The sequence below is a fragment of the Hypanus sabinus genome, chromosome 25 (genome assembly GCF_030144855.1).
Source record: "Hypanus sabinus isolate sHypSab1 chromosome 25, sHypSab1.hap1, whole genome shotgun sequence".
NCBI lineage: Eukaryota > Metazoa > Chordata > Chondrichthyes > Myliobatiformes > Dasyatidae > Hypanus > Hypanus sabinus.
In genome coordinates this window covers 36,496,737-36,515,152 of record NC_082730.1, presented here as the reverse complement: position 1 = coordinate 36,515,152, position 18,416 = coordinate 36,496,737, and the positions used below count along the sequence as shown (strand labels likewise).

The following is an 18,416-nucleotide window of genomic DNA, read 5'->3' as shown; positions in this document are numbered from 1 at the left end:
AATGCCAAGAAATGCTGTGCATCAAAAATCATTTGGAATCAAAGTATGCAGAGTGTCTCCTCAGAATACAACCTTTCAAACAACCGCTCAATAATACTATAAGGACAATGTGTTCCACTTTCCTTAAGTACAGTGGATTATATTTAATCGGGATACATTTGGACCCATTTTGGCCCAAGTGTGGGGCTTCCCCAGTTAGCCAAGGTTTCAGGTAAAAAGGAAAGATATATAAATAAAGTCAAACTACCATTTAACCAAATAACAAATTATATGTTTAAATGAAGTACGAAACAAGTTAGAGCATTACCAATACTACCGTACTGCAGAGCTGCGTATTAGTTCCTAATAGTTATTAAGAGAAGAATTCATCCAGTGTAACTCTACCTTGTTCTTTTGACTGTAAATGTTCAAAATCAGTGCAGACACAGAGTACAAATAATTCACAGGTTTCCTACAATACTTTTGACTATTACATCCTCCAAATCTTCCTTTTCATTGTAACATTTGAGATGAGTGAATTATTGATTGTTGATACCTTTAAAATTCTCCATAGTTCCTAATTGTTAAAGTAGTGAAATCACTTAATTTTCAGCCCAGCCATTTCTGGCATCTCCAGGTCTGAATGTTTTAAATCACAGTGAGAAAAGCAGTTCTGAATTGTCTTCTTATTTCTCATGAACTATGAGTAAGAAAAAACACTGCTTTTTGAGCAGTAACACGTGGAACTGATACTAGTTAGAAACTGTTTGGCAACAATCTCCTGTCCTCGTTAAGTGGCATAGTCCAAATAAATGAAGCTGATCTTGGCTGTTTTCTCAATTAGTTTTTATCTTTAAGAGTTGTCCCAAATAAGTTGCTGCTCTGATTAACAGATGGCCCAAATAATGGGAATTTAATGTAATCTTATGTGCAGTGCTTTCTTAAATATCTTTTCAAACTTCATGCAAACAATGTTTCTAGATAATGCTGAGTTCATTATATTGGTAATCTTCAGAATATCAGTCCTTTACAAATGATAGTAATTACCTCATTGCTCTATTTCTTAACTTCTGATAATAGATTTTAATAATGTCCCTAAACTTGAAGTAGTGTTGAACAGTAATTGAAATACATACAGGTAACAACAAGAAAAAAAGCAGGCCCTTCAGCTCTTAAGTCCACACTCTCCAAGCATCCACTTGCACTACATCTGTTTTTATTCTCAATGAGTTTCAGCCAGCTCTCTCCCACTTCCCTACATGGTGAGATAATTTTCAAAGGCCAGTTAGCCAACCAACCTGCACATTGTTGGGATGTGTAAGGAAATCAGCTCATCAAGAGGAAACCCATACAGTCGCAGAAAGAACTTGCAGATTCCACACAGGTAGCACCCAAGGGTAGGATTGAACTAGAATTGTCACAGCTAAGAGGCTGCAGTTAGGTTCCACTTGCTGTGCCATTCTGCTGGCTGGTACATTTTTACTCTATCTCACTTGTTAAACACGGGAGATGTTTGCTATTTTGCCATCTTAAAGTACAACTTTTGACATCCTTGGTGAAAAATGACATTCACCTTTAAGTTTCTAAGTTGTGGGGTGAGGATAAGGTTAGCAATCAGATTCTGGGATTCTGCCATTTAAAATATCAGTATTTTCATGACTTAAAAATATGTTAAATCTAATGTTCTCTCTTTGACAGGGTCATTAAATTGCCTTGTGCTACTGGTACTGTCTGCATTCTCTATTGTGAAAACAGTGACAGAAGATCCATTTAATAATTTTGCTATTGATGTATTTTACTACAATTCTTCCCATGTTCATCATTAATGGCTGATATTACTTATCTGCCAGCTGCTGCAAAGTTATTTTTGAAGTCCTTTTTTTCATGTCATTACTTTTTTACTTATCCCTCTGGTGCATTTTTTATTAACATAAGGAATGTAACCAGGGGTATGTCAATCTACCATTCTATAAATTCATAACTGATCTTTCAGTACGGCTTTGCTGTACAAACCTCAAGTCCCTTAATATTTAAAATTCTGCATTGAATATTTGAGCACCCAAAGCCCTCTGGGATTAAAAAAAATTGCCAAGCATTCTCTACCTTCTACATGAAGAATTATGTTTTCATCCAAGTCCTAAAAGACCAACCCCATATATGAAATGGTGGCGAACTGATTATAGATTTCCCGGCTCAGGGAAACATCCACTTAAAAATAAATGTAGGTTAAAAAAATAACTTTTTAATCTCCCTGCATGGGACATGCTTCCCATCCTGGGAACAATCTGATTTATCTATAATACATTGTGTTCTCTTTATCACAAGTAGTTCCTTCCTTAGACAGGGAGACCAAACCATAACAGTACTTAATTGCTTGCTTTTCCATCAACTTTCAATCACTTCACTTGTAATGTGAAGCTCCGCTTTCCTATTTTTACAATAAAAATTTATGAGCCCACTTTTTCCGCATTATGTTCCATCTGCCATGTTTCTGTCCATTTACTTACCTCAGAATCCATTCTGTATTCTCCTTGCAATAGAACCCTATTTGCTGCAATTCCAGTAAAAATTCCACAGTCCAAAGAAGAATATGAAAGTCTTTGGCTGAAGCATTAGCAATCCCATCTCTCTGGAATTCTTGTGCTTTCAGACACTTAACTGAGCAAACATTCAGAGGCTCCAGAGATGCGGGTATTTGCAGCAAAAAATAAAACAACCTGCTGGAGGAACTGAGGGGGCTAAGCATCATCACCTGAGGAGGCAGCAATTGTCAACATTTTGAGTTGAAACCCTATATCAGAACCAAAGTTCAGGAGTCCCTCCAAGTGGATTGTTGCAGCTTGCCTGTTTAAATAACCAGCCCTGGTTTAGATACTATAGTCTGTTCATGGAGTTCAACAAGTCAGCAGAGACTCCCAAACAGCTTGCAGTTCTTAAGCTAGAAAAACTGCCTGTTGAGCATACACCATGTTAACCTGCTGCAGGTTAATGAAATCGACGGGGAAAATAAACAACTATTGGAAGTCGTCTGAATCAAATGTTAACTTATCTAAAATGTGATGTATTAATTGGTTAGAATGTATGTTTAATCTCCTAATAAATCATAGCTATTGAATGCTTGTGGAATTCAAAGATTTGCAGAACTCAGTAAGATTAGCAGAGGCACTGCTCCTGACAAATCGTTCTTAATGAGATTTGTTCTAAGATGTCGTCTCGAACTGGTCATCTGGAAAAACCCAGAATCCCACCTGGATGTAGTGGGGGCAGCACATTGGCAGAGCTAGTGGAGCTGTTGTTACCGTGACTGCTGTTGTAAATTATCTAGTTGAGGTGGGGCAATTAATTAGTGGCATTGTAGCGGTGTGCTACACGCAGTGCTGAAATAACGACACTGAGACGGTGAACTGCAGTTACAAAAAGATTTTATTCGAACTTCGCGGCCTCGCTTTAAAGCCTTCCTGATCCCGCCCTCCCCGGGCGCGGATGCTGTAGGGGTCGCATATTCACAGTCCCGCGCGGGTTTTTCCCTTTGTTGGTGAAGCAGACCTGGCGCCCTTTTGGGACCGGCCTTTATGCCGGTGCGCTGGCTATTTGTGAGCTGGTTCGAGTGCACTAGGAAGTGGGTCGCCACAGTATGGGATTACTTTGAGCTGGCATAAACTGAATGGGTCTGATGAAGATGTTGTAAATAAATATGGAAAGCGGAGGAGAGTGGCAAGCTCAGATGGCTTGCTGATCTGAGGAAGGTCCCACCCAATATTCATTACATCATGAAAAAAAATTGATTTTACAACAACCGAAAAGGTTTTGTGATTAAGTGTCTCAGTTCTTCATGAGTTTGTCCTATTCAGAACCAAACTGCTTAGAAATCACCGCATTTGCTGAGACTCCTGACGTATAAAATGCAATACAAACAAGAGTCCTCCAAGCTGCCCATAGTATTCCAGCATATAAACTATTGGCTCTTCAAGAACAGCAGAGTCTCAATTTGTAGACTTGTAAGTAATAGGCAGGCAGCATGGCACACTCTCTTTCCCAACTGGCTTCATTCAGCGAGTTCAAATTGACCATTCAGTGGGCTGTTTTATTTATTCATATGATTGGATCAGGAATTCTATGATCTAGAGATCTGCTCGTGCAGTTTTGCTTATTTTCATGCTGTGCAATTAAAAATGCACATTGAAGCTGCAATAATGATTTTATTTTTGGTTGTGCCCAGTTACTTCAGACATTTGATCAGGTATTGGCTGGGTGGTAGTGTCTGCTGTCATTCTAAGCCAAATGATATTATACCTGACACAACATTCCTTATTGAGCAATTCAGGGAAATTACTCCATATTGTCTAGAGAGCGATGATCATTGACCAGTCTAAGGAAAACCGCATTTTCAAAGTGCAGCCCAATAAGGTGTCCCAAATTTTCCATCTTACTTTTCACTCTCATAGCACTGATCCCTTCACTTTTCCTTTCTCTCCCATCACCCACCCTCTTCCCAGCCATCCACCCATTAATTGCTTTGGGCCTTAACTTGTAATCATCCAAATCCCCTGTATTTCTGATTGTCTATGCTTCCAACTTTCCAATAGTACAACTTATCTGATTTCCACCTCGCCCCTGTCTACTCTAATGGAGCAACCTCTCACCACGTTCCAAATGTCAGACTGAACCCCACATCCCTGTGCCCCTAACACTGAAACAAATCCTACCACATTCAGCCTTGATTAGGCCTCTAACTCTCCACCTGCTCTCCAACATTTGTTATCACTTTAAATTGGCTCAGTTTCTGAAAATCCAGTTTCCTCTTTGGACTCTGCAGCACACAAAGAGAAAAGCACAATAGTGTCTTACAGCATTCAATGCCTCAGGCATAGTAATGAAATTTGCCGCAGAGAGCCTCAACCAACAATATTGCAAAGTCACAGAATATTGTCTACAATAACGCTCACCAACACCTACGGCTACTTCCTTACAACCTGGTTATACAGTAAATAGGACCAACATCTATACTACCTGGTTATCTGGAATCTGACTCCAATCTGCAGCTGTTTGTTTTAACCATAGTTTGAGGCTCTGTGCTAGCTTTGCTATTTGTCCAGCCATCTTGGTTTATTTTGTGCTTTCTTTGAGAATGTTCAGGCCATGTTTATGTCATCAAGTAAATAGTCACAAGGTTAAAAAAAAACTATGAATGGAGAGAAACAGAGAGGTTTTCAAGTTACATTAATGTGAAGGTCTGCCATTTAATAGCTGCCTTGTTCGAAGTTCAATTATTATCAAAACATGTACACCATAATTTGAAGTAGCAAGAGAGAGACATCACTGCAAGGCAATGAAAGTCTAGTCAGGAGTCATAATGGGGGGGGGGGGGAGAGAGGAGAGAGGAGAGAGGAGAGAGGAGAGAGGAGAGAGGAGAGAGAGAGAGAGAGAGAGAGAGAGAGATTTTGATTGTTGCAAGGTGGGAACAATCAAAAAGAACATCCCATCAGGAATGAAATATATTTGAGCTAATAGATTGAAGGGAGGTGTAAGTAGAGCAGAAATTGTTGGAGGTTCCAGTTAAGTTTCTAGTAAGTTTATTTTTCTCAGTTTGTCTCTTAGTACATATCTAGTGTGATGAGAATAGGTCTAGAGTTAATGTTATGTTCTATGTGTGAGATGTGGGAACTCTAGGAGACCTCCAGTCTCCCTGAAAACTGCAAGAAGTCCTTTGGGCCTGCAGCTCCTTAGAGATCGTGTAAGGAACTGGAGTTGCAGATTGATGACTTTCAGAACATTCAGAAGAATGAGAATGAGGAGGTAATAGAGAGGAGCTACAGGGAAATAGTCCTCCATAAGCTGCAGGAGGCAGGTACCTGGATGACTGTTAGGAAAGGAAAAGGGAATAGACAGTCTGTGCAGAGTACTCCTATGGCTGTTCCCCTTAATAATAAATTACCTCTTTGAATACTGTCGGGGAGGGTGACCTGCCAAGGGTAATCCGTAGTAACTCGGTCTCTGCACAGAGTCTGGCTCTATGGCTTAGAAGGGAATTGGGGAGAAGAGGACTCCATAGTTAGAGCAGCAGACGGGAGATTCTGTGGATATGAAAAGACACCTAGGTGTTATTTTGCATCACAGTTGACAGGGTCAGAGATTCTCCATTCTAAAGGAGGATGAGCAGCCAGAAATCATTGTATATATTGGTGCCAAGGACATGGGTAGCAAATGGGAAGAGGTCCTTCATGGACCTATGGAAAATATAGGGAGTTGGGTAAAAAACTGAAAAGCATGACCTCTAGGGTAGTGATATAAGGAGTGTTACCTGTGGGACATGCCACTGAAAGAATAGGATGATTTGCCAGATAAATATTTAGCTGAGGGACTGGTGCAGGTGTCAGTGCTTCAGATTTCTGGATCAATGGGATCTCTTCTCGGGAAGGTATAATCTGCATAAAAAGGACAGTTATACTTGAACCCACTGGGGACCAGTATCCTTGTGGATAGGTTACTCAGAGCTGTTTTTGAGGGCTTAAACTAATTTGGCAGGGGGATTTGGAACCTGAGTGATAGGGCTGAGGATGGGACAGTTGTTATACAAGTAGATGCAGTGAGTAGTGAGACCATGAGGAAGGACAGTCAGATGATAGGGCAAAATTGCAGTCAGTGAATTGGTGTAACGTTGGTGTAAAATTGAAAAGAGTGATGTATGGAGGACAGAAACTGTTATATTTTAATGCATGCAGAATATCGAATGGGGTAGGTGATCTTGTAGTACAGTTAGAGATTGGCAGGTATGACATTGTAGGCGTTACTGAATCGTGGCTGAAAGATCATCTTAGTTTGGAGCTTAACATCCAAGGATACACATTGTATCGAGAGGACAAGCAGGTAGGCAGAAGGAGTGGAGTGACTTGGTAAAAAATGAAATCCTGAGAAAGAAATAACATGGGACGGGAAGTCTTACAATCCTTGTCTGTAGACTTAAGAAACTTGAAGGGTAAAAAGACCCTGATAGGAGTGATATACAGGCCTCTGAATGGTAGCCAGGATTTGGGATATAAATTACAACGGGAGTTAGAAAGGGCATGTGAAAAGCGCTCATGGAAGATTTCAATATGCAGATCGATTTGGGGAAAACCAGGTTGGTGCTGGATCTCAAATGAGAGAATTTGTCAAATGCCTGTAAGATTCTTTATCGAGCAGCTCGTGGTTGAACCCACTAGAGGAAAGGCAATTCTGGATTGGGTGTAGGGTAATGGACCAGATTTGAATGGGAACCTTATGGTAAAAGAACACTTAGGAGACAGTGATCATAAAATTCACCATGTAGTTTGAGAGGGAGATGATAGACTGTATTGAAGTGGAGTAAAGGGAATTACTAAGGCATGAGAGAGGATTTCGTCAAAGTTCATTGGAAGGAGACACTAGCAGGGATGATGGCAGAATAGCAATGGCTGGAGTTTCTGGGTATAGATGCATCCCAAGGATGAAGTTTTCTAAAGGGAGGACGAGGCAACCATGGCTTAGAGGATTGGAAAGCTTTTAAAAAAAAAGTAGACAACTAAAAATTCATATGAAAGAAATCATGAAATATGAAGGAAAGCTAGCCAATAAAATATGAGAATACCAAAAGTACTTGCATATATATGAAGAGTAAGAGAAAGGGAAGAGTGGATATTAGACTACTGGAAAATGATGGTGGAGAGGTGGCGATGGGGGGGGGGGACGGTGTACAAAGAAGTGGTGGATGAATTTAATGAATAATTTTCATCAGTCTTTACTGCAGTAGACACAAACAGTATGCCAGAAATTCAAGAAGGTTGAGAGCAGGACAGAGTGTTACTAAGTAGTTGTATTATTGCTACTAATAGTACCAAGTAGTACTATTACTAAGTAGAAGGTGCTTGAGAAGAAGAAAGATCTGAAGGTAGACAAGTCTTCACCTAGACCAGATAGACTACATCCCAGTGTTCTGTAAGAGGCAGCCAAAGAGGTTGTGGGGGCATTAGTAATGATCTTTCATGGATCACAAGATTCTGGAATGGTTCCAGTTGAAACCGCAAATGTCACACCACTTGGATAGTTAGCCTGATTTCAGTGGTTTGGAAGAGGTTGGAGTCCAGTATTAAAGATGAAGTTTCAGGTTACTTGGAGGCACCTGATAAAGTAGGCCAAATACAGCATGGTTTCCTTAAGGAGAAAGCTAACCTGACAAATATATTGGAATTCTTTGAGGAAATAACAGGCAGAATAGACAAAAGAGGATCAGTGGATTACTAGTATATTCAAAAGGCCTTTGACTAGGTGCTGCACAAGAGGCCACTTTACAGCATGAGAGCCCATGGTATTACAAGAAAGATGCTAGTGGCAAGAGGCAAAGTGTGGGAATAAAGGGGCCTTTTCTGGTTGGCCATGGTGATTAGTTGTGTTCTACAGCGGTCAGTGTTGGAACCACTTCTTTTTGTGTTATATGTCAGTGATGTGGATGTTGGAATTGATAGCTTTGTGACCAAGTTTATGGATGATACGAAGATAGATGGAGGGGAAGGTAATTTTGAAGAAGCAGGGAGTCTGTAGATGGACTTAGATTAGGAAAGTTGACAAAGAATTGGCAGATGGAATATAGTCTAAGCATTGTATGGCCATACTTATTGATCGCGAGAATAAAGGCAGAGTATTTTCTACTGTAAATGGGGAGAAAATTGAAAAATCAGAGGGGCAAAGGGACTAGGAGTCCTTTTGTAGGGTTCCCTAAAGGTTACAATCAATGGTAAAGAAGGCAAAAGCAATGATGGAATTCATTTCAAGATGACTAGAATACAAAAGCAATGATGTAATGCTGCAGCTTTAAAAGGCATTTGTCAGACCATACTTGGAGAATTGTAAGTAGTTTTGGCCCCATATCCAAGAAATCATATGCAGGCATTAGAGAGGCTCCAGAGGATATTCATAAGAATGATTCCAAGAATGAAAGGGTTAATTATGAGGAGCATTTGATGACTCTCGTCCTGTACCCACTGAGGTTTAGAAGAAGGCTGTAGCCGGTCAGGAGCCCAGTGGCTGCAGGCTACAGCAATGGAGCCAGTTCAGTGCTGAGGTGAGTAAAACCTTTATGAGTAATGAGCTGAACAACGATTTGTCCATCTTCCGCTTTGATGCCATGATCTTTTTAATCAGGTTCATCTTTTAAACTGGCTAAACATTGGTTCATTTTCAGATCACGGGCCCAAGTCCTGCCACTTCAATTCAGCCCGAAATTTCAATCCAGCCCCTCATGGTTACCCAGTTTATGGCTGTGGGAGGTTCTGCTAATAAAGATTTGCCAGTGTCATGTTTCAGTTTCTTTGATCTTGTATACCAACCATGGTGTGCTGAAGTGAATGCTCAATTTACAAACAAGCAATTTGCTATGAAGCCAGTGATCCACATTGACACAATTCTCTTATGACAGTGAGAACTGAGATGAGTAGGAATTTATTCAAATAGAAGCTAGTAAATCAATGGAATTTGTTGCCACAGAATACTCTGGAGGGCAAGACATTGGTTTATTAAAGTCAGAGATTGATAGGTTCTTGATTACTAAAGGAGTTGAGGGTTTGGGAAGAATGGTGTTGAAAAAAAAAATCAGCCATAATTGAATGGCTGAGCAGTCCAGATCACCCAAATGGCCTAAACCAGCTATTCAATCCCAAGGTTTTGTGGACACTATTTGGGTATATCCAAGAACTTATCGGTAAGTGAAATATACTAAGACAAAACAATTGCTGCAGATGCTACAATCCAGTACACAAAATGGAATGGTGCATGAACTCAGCAGGTTGACCAGCATTTGACAGTGGCAAAACATACAAAGGGAAATTCTAGTCCGAGGCATTGCATCAGGACTGAGAAGGAACAGGAAAGAATCTATCAATCAATGCTTGTAGATTGGTGCACTCCAGTAGATGCACATTGCTGTCATACAGTGTAGATTTCTACTTGCTGCCCAGCAGTAGAATCATTCAGATAGCCTCGATAACAGACAGCTAAACCAAAATGCCAGCTTTAACTTTTACATTCTATGATTAATGCCTCAAGTAAATGAAGGAAGACGAGGCTAACATTTACACACAGCAGCTCCCACCTCAGGCTCTGGCTGTCAAAACTGTCACTGGTGTTGATGGGTTGTGAAAATGTTTAATATGTACAAATATTGAAAAACACTCACGCACTACTAAAAAATAGAAATACTAACAAAAAATTAAAATTAAAAAAGTGAAAAAACTACTTAGTAGAACTTCCACACATTTGGAAAAATTTAATATATATTTTCTAAGTTAAATGAATTGTCAAGTAAAATACAAACTATCACTGAATAGAGAATATCAATGGAACACAAGATGCAAATTGGCTTATCAACTCTGTGCCAACACCTGGTGGGGCAATGCCCTTGCTCCCATTCGTCCATTCATTAGCCAGAGACCTAAAGCTTACTTTACTTTTCAGAAGAGCCCATTCAATTCCCTATTGAGGGTTTGAGTGATTTTGTTACCACCAACAGTGAGGTGCATATTATTTGTACTCTTGATTCAAAACAAAACTCCTTGGTATCTTTGGTCTGGCTTTTTGGTTGATTTCCCTGGCGCACCTCAGGAGTGTATGCTTAGCCCACTGCTCTACTCTCTATATACACAATAGACAATAGGTGCAGGAGTAGGCCATTCAGCCCTTCTAGCCAGCACCACCATTCACTGTGATCATGGCTGATCATACACAATCAGTACCTCGTTCCTGCCCTCTCCCCATATCCCTTGACTCCACTATCTATAAGAGCTTTATTTAACTCTCTCTTGAATGCATCCAGAGACTTGGCCTCCACTGCCTTCTGGGGCAGAGCATTCCACATATCCAGCACTCTCTGGGTGAAAAAGTTTTTCCGCATCTCTGTTCTAAATGGCCTACCCCTTATTCTTAAACTGTGGCCTCTAGTTCTGCACTTACCAATCAGCGGGAACATGCTTCCTGCCTCCAGTGTGTCCAATCCCTTAATAATCTTATATGTCTCAATCAGATCCCCTCTCATCCTTCTAAATTCCAGTGTATACAAGCCCAGTCGCTCCAATCTTTCAACATATGACAGTCCCACCATTCCGGGAATTAACCTTGTCAACCTACGCTGCACTAGCTAGAATGACCTTCCTCAAATTTGGAGACCAAAACTGCACACAATACTGCAGGTGGGGTCTCACCGGGGCCCTGTACAGCTGCAGAAGGACCTCTTTACTCCTATACTCAATTCCTCTTGTTATAAAGGCCAGCATGCCATTAGCTTTCTTCACTGCCTGCTGTACCTGCATGCTTGCTTTCATTGACTGATGTACAAGAATACCTAGGTCTCGTTGTATTTCCCCTTTTCCTAACTTGACTCCATTTAGATAGTAATCTGCCTTCCTGTTCTTGCCACCAAAGTGGATAACCTCACATTTATCCACATTAAACTGTATCTGCCATACATTTGCCCACTCACCCAACCTGTCCAAGTCACCCTGCATTCTCATAATATCTTCCTGACATTTCACACTGCCACCCAGCTTTGTGTCATCAGCAAATCTGCTAATGTTACTTTTAATCCCTTCATCTAAATCATTAATATATATTGTAAACAGCTGAGGTCCCAGCTCCGAACCTTGCGGTACCCCACTGATCACAGCCTGCCATTCCGAAAGGGACCCGTTAAATCTCTACTCTGTTTCCTGTCAGCCAGCCAATTTTCAATCCATGTCAGTACTCTGCCCCCAATACCATGTGCCCTAATTTTGCCCACTAACCTCCTATGTGGGACTTTATCAAAAGCTTTCTGGAAGTCCAGGTACACTATATCCACTGGCTCTCCCTTGTCCATTTTCATAGTTACATCCTCAAAAAAATTCCAGAAGATTAGTCAAGCATGATTTTCCCTTCATAAATCCATGCTGACTCAGATTGATCTTTCTACTGCTATCCAAATGTGCCGTAATTTCATCTTTTATAATTGACTCCAGCATCTTTCCCACCACTGATGTCAGGCTAATTTGTTTTCTCTCTCCTTCCTTTCTTGAAAAGTGGGACAACATTAGCCACCCTCCAGTCAGCAGGAACTGTTCCTGAATCTATAGAACATTGGAAAATGATTACCAATGCGTCCACGATTTCTAGAGCCACCTCTGTAAGTACCCTGGGATGCAGATCATCAGGTCCTGGGGACTTATCAGCCTTCAGACTCACCAGTCTATCCAATGCCGTTTCTTGCCTAATATGAATTTCCTTCAGTTCATCCTTTACCCAAGTTCCTTTGACCACTATTATATCTGGGAGATTGATTGTGTCTTCCCTAGTGAAGACAGATCCAAAGTACTTGTTCAACACATCTGCCATTTCCTTGTTCCCCATAATAAATTCACCCATTTCTATCTTCAATGGTCCAATTTTGGTCTTAACTATCTTTTTGCTATTCACATACCTAAAGAAGCTTTTACTATCCTCCTTTATATTCTTGGCTAGTTTACCTTCGTACCTCATTTTTTCTTGGCGTATTGCCTTTTTTGTTATCTTCTGTTGCTCTTTAAAAGCTTCCCAGTCCTCTGGTTTCCCGCTCACCTTTGCTATGTTATACTTCTTCTCTTTTATTTTTATACTGCCCTTTTCTTCCCTCGTCAGCCACGGCCACCCTTTACTCCCCTTAGGATCTTTCTTCCTCTTTGGAATGAACCGACACTGCACCTTCTGCATTATTCCCAGAAATACCTGCCATTGTTGTTCCGCTGTCTTCCCTGCTAGTTCAAAGTTCCATTGAACTTTGGCCAGCTCTTCCCTTATAGCTCCATAGTTCCCTTTATTCAACTGTAATACTGACACATCTGATTTTCCCTTCTTCTCAAATTGTAGGTTAAAACATATCATATTATGGTCACTACCTCCTAATAGTTCCTTTACCTCCAGGTCCCTGATCAAATCCGGTTCATTGCACAACACTAAATCTAGAATTGCCTTCTCCCTGGTTGGCTCCAGTACAAGCTGTTCTAAGAATCCATCTCGGAGGCACTCCACAAACTCCCTTTCTTGGGGTCCAGTACCATTCTGATTCTCCCAGTCTACCTGCATGTTGAAATCCCCCATGACAACTGTATCATTACCTTTGTGACATGCCAATTTTAACTCTTCATTCAACTTACACCCTACATCCAGACTGCTGTATGGGGGCCTGTAGATAATTCCCATTAGGGTCTTTCTACCCTTAGAATTTCTCAGTTCTATCCATACTGACTCTACATCCCCTGATTCTCTGTCCCCCCTCGCAAGGGACTGAATATCATTCCTCACCAACAGAGCCACCCCACCCCCTCTGCCAGTCAGTCTGTCCTTTCAATAAGATGTATATCCTTGAATAATCATTTCCCAGGCCCTGTCCGCTTGAACCCATGTCTCTGTTATTCCCACAATATTGTACTTGCCAATTTCCAACTGAGCCTCAAGCTCATCTACTTTATTCCTTATACTTTGTGCATTCATATATAATACTTTTAATGTGTTATTCCCCTCTCCTTTCATATCAATTCCTATTTCACTTGGCCATACTGCATGATCTCTTCTTGAGCTTTCTACTCCATTGATTCTGTTGTCCTTTTTAACTTTTCTTATTTTCACTTTCCCTTTAACTCCATCCCTTATATTTCCAGTTCATCCCCTTCCCCCCCACTACTTAGTTTAAACACATCCGTGTTGCAGTGGCAAACCTGTCTGCAAGAATGCTGCTCCCCCACCTATTAAGGTGCAACCCGTCCCTTTTGTAAAATTCATCCCTACCCCAGAACAGATCCCAGTGGTCCAAGAATGTAAATCCTTGCTTCCTGCACCAGTTCCTCAGCCACACATTCAGATCCATTATCTCCCTGTTCCTGCCCTCTCCAGCATGGGGAACTGGAAGCAAACCAGAGATAACCACACTGGAAGTCCTGCTTTTCAGCCTTCTTCCGAGTTCTCTGAAGTCCCGCTGCAGAATGTCCTTCCTCTTCTTCCCAATGTCATTTGTGCTGACATGCACGACCACTTCCAGCTGTTCACCTTCACCCTTGAGGATTCCCTGCAATTGGTCCGTGATGTCCTGGATCCTAGCACCAGGGAGGCAACATACCATCCTTAAATCTCGCCTGTTGCCGCAAAAACCTCTCTCCATACCTCTCACTATGGAGTCCCCTACTACCACGGCTCTTCCTGATGTCTGACTCCTTGGCTCTGCTTCTGCACCAATTTTCAGCTCACAGACCTGTCCGCCTCTCAGACTGGCAGTATCTTCTGTCCTGACAGCTTCCAAGAGGGTGAACGTGTTTACAAGAGGTACATCCCCTGGGGTCTCCTCTATTTCAAGCATCCTTTCCGTCCTCATCGTCACCCCCTTTCTCTCTTCCGGTATCCTCAGTGTAACAACCTCACTGTAGGTCCTGTCCAGAAAACTCTCGTTTTCACGGATGAACCTGAGGTCATCCAGTTCTTTCTTCAGTGCTGCAACATGCTCCTTCAGAAGCTGAATCTGGACACATTTTCCACAGCTGTAGCAGCTTGGGGCATCATCAGTGTCCCTGACCTCCCACATCATGCATGTAGCACACTGAATCAGCTTAGTGGTTATGTCTTCACCCTCTCCAATTGTGCCTGACTTTGTCTCCTCCCTCAGCCTCCTCACCAAAGATTAGCCCTTTTCACACCAGGCACTTCCCTCAACCAGGTCACTTTCGGACAGGCTGCTCTGCTAGAGGTCTCCCTCTTTTTATTTGCTTGAGCTTTGCTAGCTGCAGGGTCACCTGACCTCAATTGCCCAATCAGCTGTTTTCTGCTGAGTCTGAGCTATTCAAATCTTGATTGCCAATCAACTGCTAATCAATTCTTGATTGCACTATCAGACATGACTTTCCACGCATGACTGTGTGGTGAGGCATAGCTCAAATACCATCTATAACTTTGCTGATGATACAACCATTGTTGGTAGAATCTCAAGTGGTGACGAGAGGGCATACAGGAGTGAGATATGCCAACTAGTGGAATGGTACCGCAGCAACAACCTGGCAGTCAACATCACTGTGGATTTCAGGAAGGGTAAGACGAAGGAGCACATACCAAGGATTAGAAGTGGAGAGAGTGAGAAGCTTCAAGTTCCTTAGTGTCAAGATCTCTGAGGATCTAACGTGGTCCCAACATATAAATGTGGTCATAAAGAAGATAAGACAGTGGCTAAACTTTATTAGGAGTATGAAGAGATTTGGTATGTCAACAAATACACTCAAAAACTTCTATAGTTGTACTGTAGAGACCATTCTGACAAGCTGCAAGACTGTCTGGTATGGAGGGGCTACTGCACAGGACTGAAAAAAGCTGCAGAAGCTTGTAAATTGAGTCAGCTCCATCTTGGGTACTAGCCTACAATGTACCCAGGACATCTTCAGGGAGCGGTGTCTCAGAAAGGCAGTGTCCATTATTAAGGGCCTCCAGCACCCAGGGCATGCCCTTTTCTCACTATTACCATTAGGTAGGAGGTACAGAAGCCTGACGGCACACACTCAGTGATTCAGGAACAGCTTCTGAATGGAATTTCTGAATTTCTGAATTTCTGAATGGACACTGAAGCTTTGGACTCTACCTCACTTTTTTAATATACAATATTTCTGTTTTTGCATAATTCTTTAAACCGATTCTATTCTATAATTGATTTACTTGTTTATTATTATGTTTTGTTTTATTTTATTTTTTTTTATTATTATTATTATTATTTTCTCTCTCTGCTAGATCAGGTACTGCATTGAACTGCTGCTGCTAAGTTAACAAATTTCACATCACATACCAGTGATAATAAACCGGTTTCTGATTCCAATCTATTGATGAGAATAACTTTGCCTGTTTACTCAGCTTATTAACTACAGAATTGTCTTTTTGTCCTTGCCCATTTCCTCTCAATTATTTCAAGAGGGCTGATATTCTGACATCAGGTTAATCAGGTGCAGGCTGAGAAAGATTTTTCAAGGCTCTGAATGACAGTCAACATTGTATCATGCAAGTCTATCACATTCACTGTCATGCAACTAGTGACAAACGTAGCAGTGACATAGTAATGACAGTATGATTGGTATGGTAATCATCCATCTTGATTTCCTGTAAAATACTAGACCCTTGTATTCTCCACTTTCATCGTATCATTTGATTACTACTGGAAGACTATAAGACATTGGAGGAGAATTAGTCTACTTGGCCTATTGTCTTTGTTCTGCCATTTGATCATGGCTCAACCCCTTCACCTGCCTTCTACCAGTAACCCTTGATGCCCTTATTTATCAAGAACCCATCAACTTTGTAATGTGGGAAAAAATACACTCAGAGCACCAAATTCTTTCTTGGGTCTTTAATCTGTTTTTTTTTTAAGATGTTTTAATGCAGAAGGAGTATATGAGTTGGTGGGGGGGGGGGGCTGAGTTCCTACTCTTACAATCTCAGCTTAACATCAATCCACTCGTGTAATATCCAGTTACATATGCAGTATGAAAATAAATAATAAAACAAAATGTACAAAACCGATATGGTTGTGTCAATTCTAAAAGACAATACAAAAAATGTTAGAATCCCACCAACCCTGTAACTTGTACACAACATCAAAAATATAAATAAATACATCTTATCTTAACTAAGATGTATACTCACTTTGGTACACGTGTGCTTAACTTCCACACATGTATAGGCTGGACCCTGAAAAGAATTCTCCTCATTCACGCTACATGAATATTCATCCATGAAACAAAAAAGAAAGGCAAAACTAAAATATTGCCTTGTAGTTAAAGACTAACCTACTGGACTGCTAAGGAATTCAGCATGATTCCTTACTTGTGAAAATCTTCCCTCTACGACCAACATGCCTGGGAGAAGCAGCTCCCCACTGTCGATGTTCATCATTCTAGAAAGTTGCAACTCTCTTAAGGGCACAAACAGATATTTTAGCATTACCAGGGTGCATACATGAGCACTTTTAACAAAAAATATTCAATAGTCACCTGGTAACATTAATTATACCTAATGGTGTCCTCCACAGTCACCTGTAGCAATGAATTCCACACATTCACTACCCTCTGGCTAAAGAAATTCCTTCTCATCTCAGTGCAATAGGGATGTCCTTCTACTCTAAGATGCCATCTGGTCCTAGACTCTCCCACTGATGGAAACATCTCCATGTCTACTCTATCAAGGCTTTTCAATATTCATTAGGCTTCTATGAGATATTACCCAGCTCCACTTCCCAGTCCCATCCTTCTAAACTCCAGCAAGTACAAGCCCTGAGTCATCAAACTCCTCAATATGTTAAACTTTTTAAGCCCAGGATTCATCTCAGAAACCTGGACACCCTCTAATGCCAGCACATATTTCCTTAGATATGCAGTCCAAAACTGCTCTGAATGTGGTCTGACCAACACTTTATAAGGCTTTGCTTCAGCAGTATGAGGTACCAACCTGCTTCAGGCAGGCTTGGATTATACCGGTGCCAAAGAAGAATTTGGTAACCTGCTTCAATCACTATCACCCATTAGCACTTAAATCCACTGTGATTAAGTGCTTTGAGAGGTTGTGATGAAACGTATCAATTTCTGACTGAGAAGTGACTTAGATACGCTCCAATTTGCCTACCATCACAGCAGGTCAACGTTTGGTTGGCTCTTCACTCAACCCTGAAACATTGGGACAGTGAACTTACACAAATCAGGATGCTCTTCATTGACCATAGCTTGGCATTGATTACTATCAGCCCCTCAAAATTAATCAATAAGCTTTAAGACCGAGGCCTCAATACCTCCTTGTGCAACTGGATCTTTGATTTCCTCATTTTTAGATTCCAGTCAGTTTGACTGGCAACAATTTCTCCTCCACAGTCTACATCAGCATAGGTGCACCACAAGGCCGTGTTTAGCCTCCTGGTCTATGCAGTACTTAGTTTATACATGACTGTAAGGCTATGCACAGCTCCGATGCCATATTTAAGTCTGCACAACTGAAGTTGGCTGAATCAAAAGTGATGACGAACAGCATAGAGGTGGGAGTTTGAAAATCTGGCTGAGTGGTGCCACAATAACAATCTCTCATTCAATGTCAACAAGATCAGGGAGCTGATTATTGTCTTTAGAAGGAAGAAACTGTAGGTCCATGAGCCACTTTACTGGAGGATCAGAGGTGGAGAGGGTCAGCAACTTTAAATTCCTTTATGTTATCTTTTCTGAGGATTTGTCCTGGGTCCAGCATGTAAGCACCATTATGAAGAAAGCATGACAGCAGCTTTACATTCGTAGAAGTTTGTGAGATGCAGCATATCATCTAAAACTTTGACAAACTTCTATAGATGTGTGGCAGAAAGTATATTGGCTGGTTGCATCATGGTCTGCTATGTAAGCACCAATGACTTTGAATCAAAAAGC

The 18,416-nt window shown here is 41.2% G+C and overlaps 1 protein-coding gene across 1 annotated transcript in view; it reads right to left on the bottom strand.

Moving 5' to 3' along the window:
- LOC132381175 (metabotropic glutamate receptor 4-like) overlaps positions 1–18,416 on the bottom strand; it is a 1,091,809-nt gene that overhangs the window by 733,832 nt on the left and 339,561 nt on the right. The window lies entirely within an intron of this gene.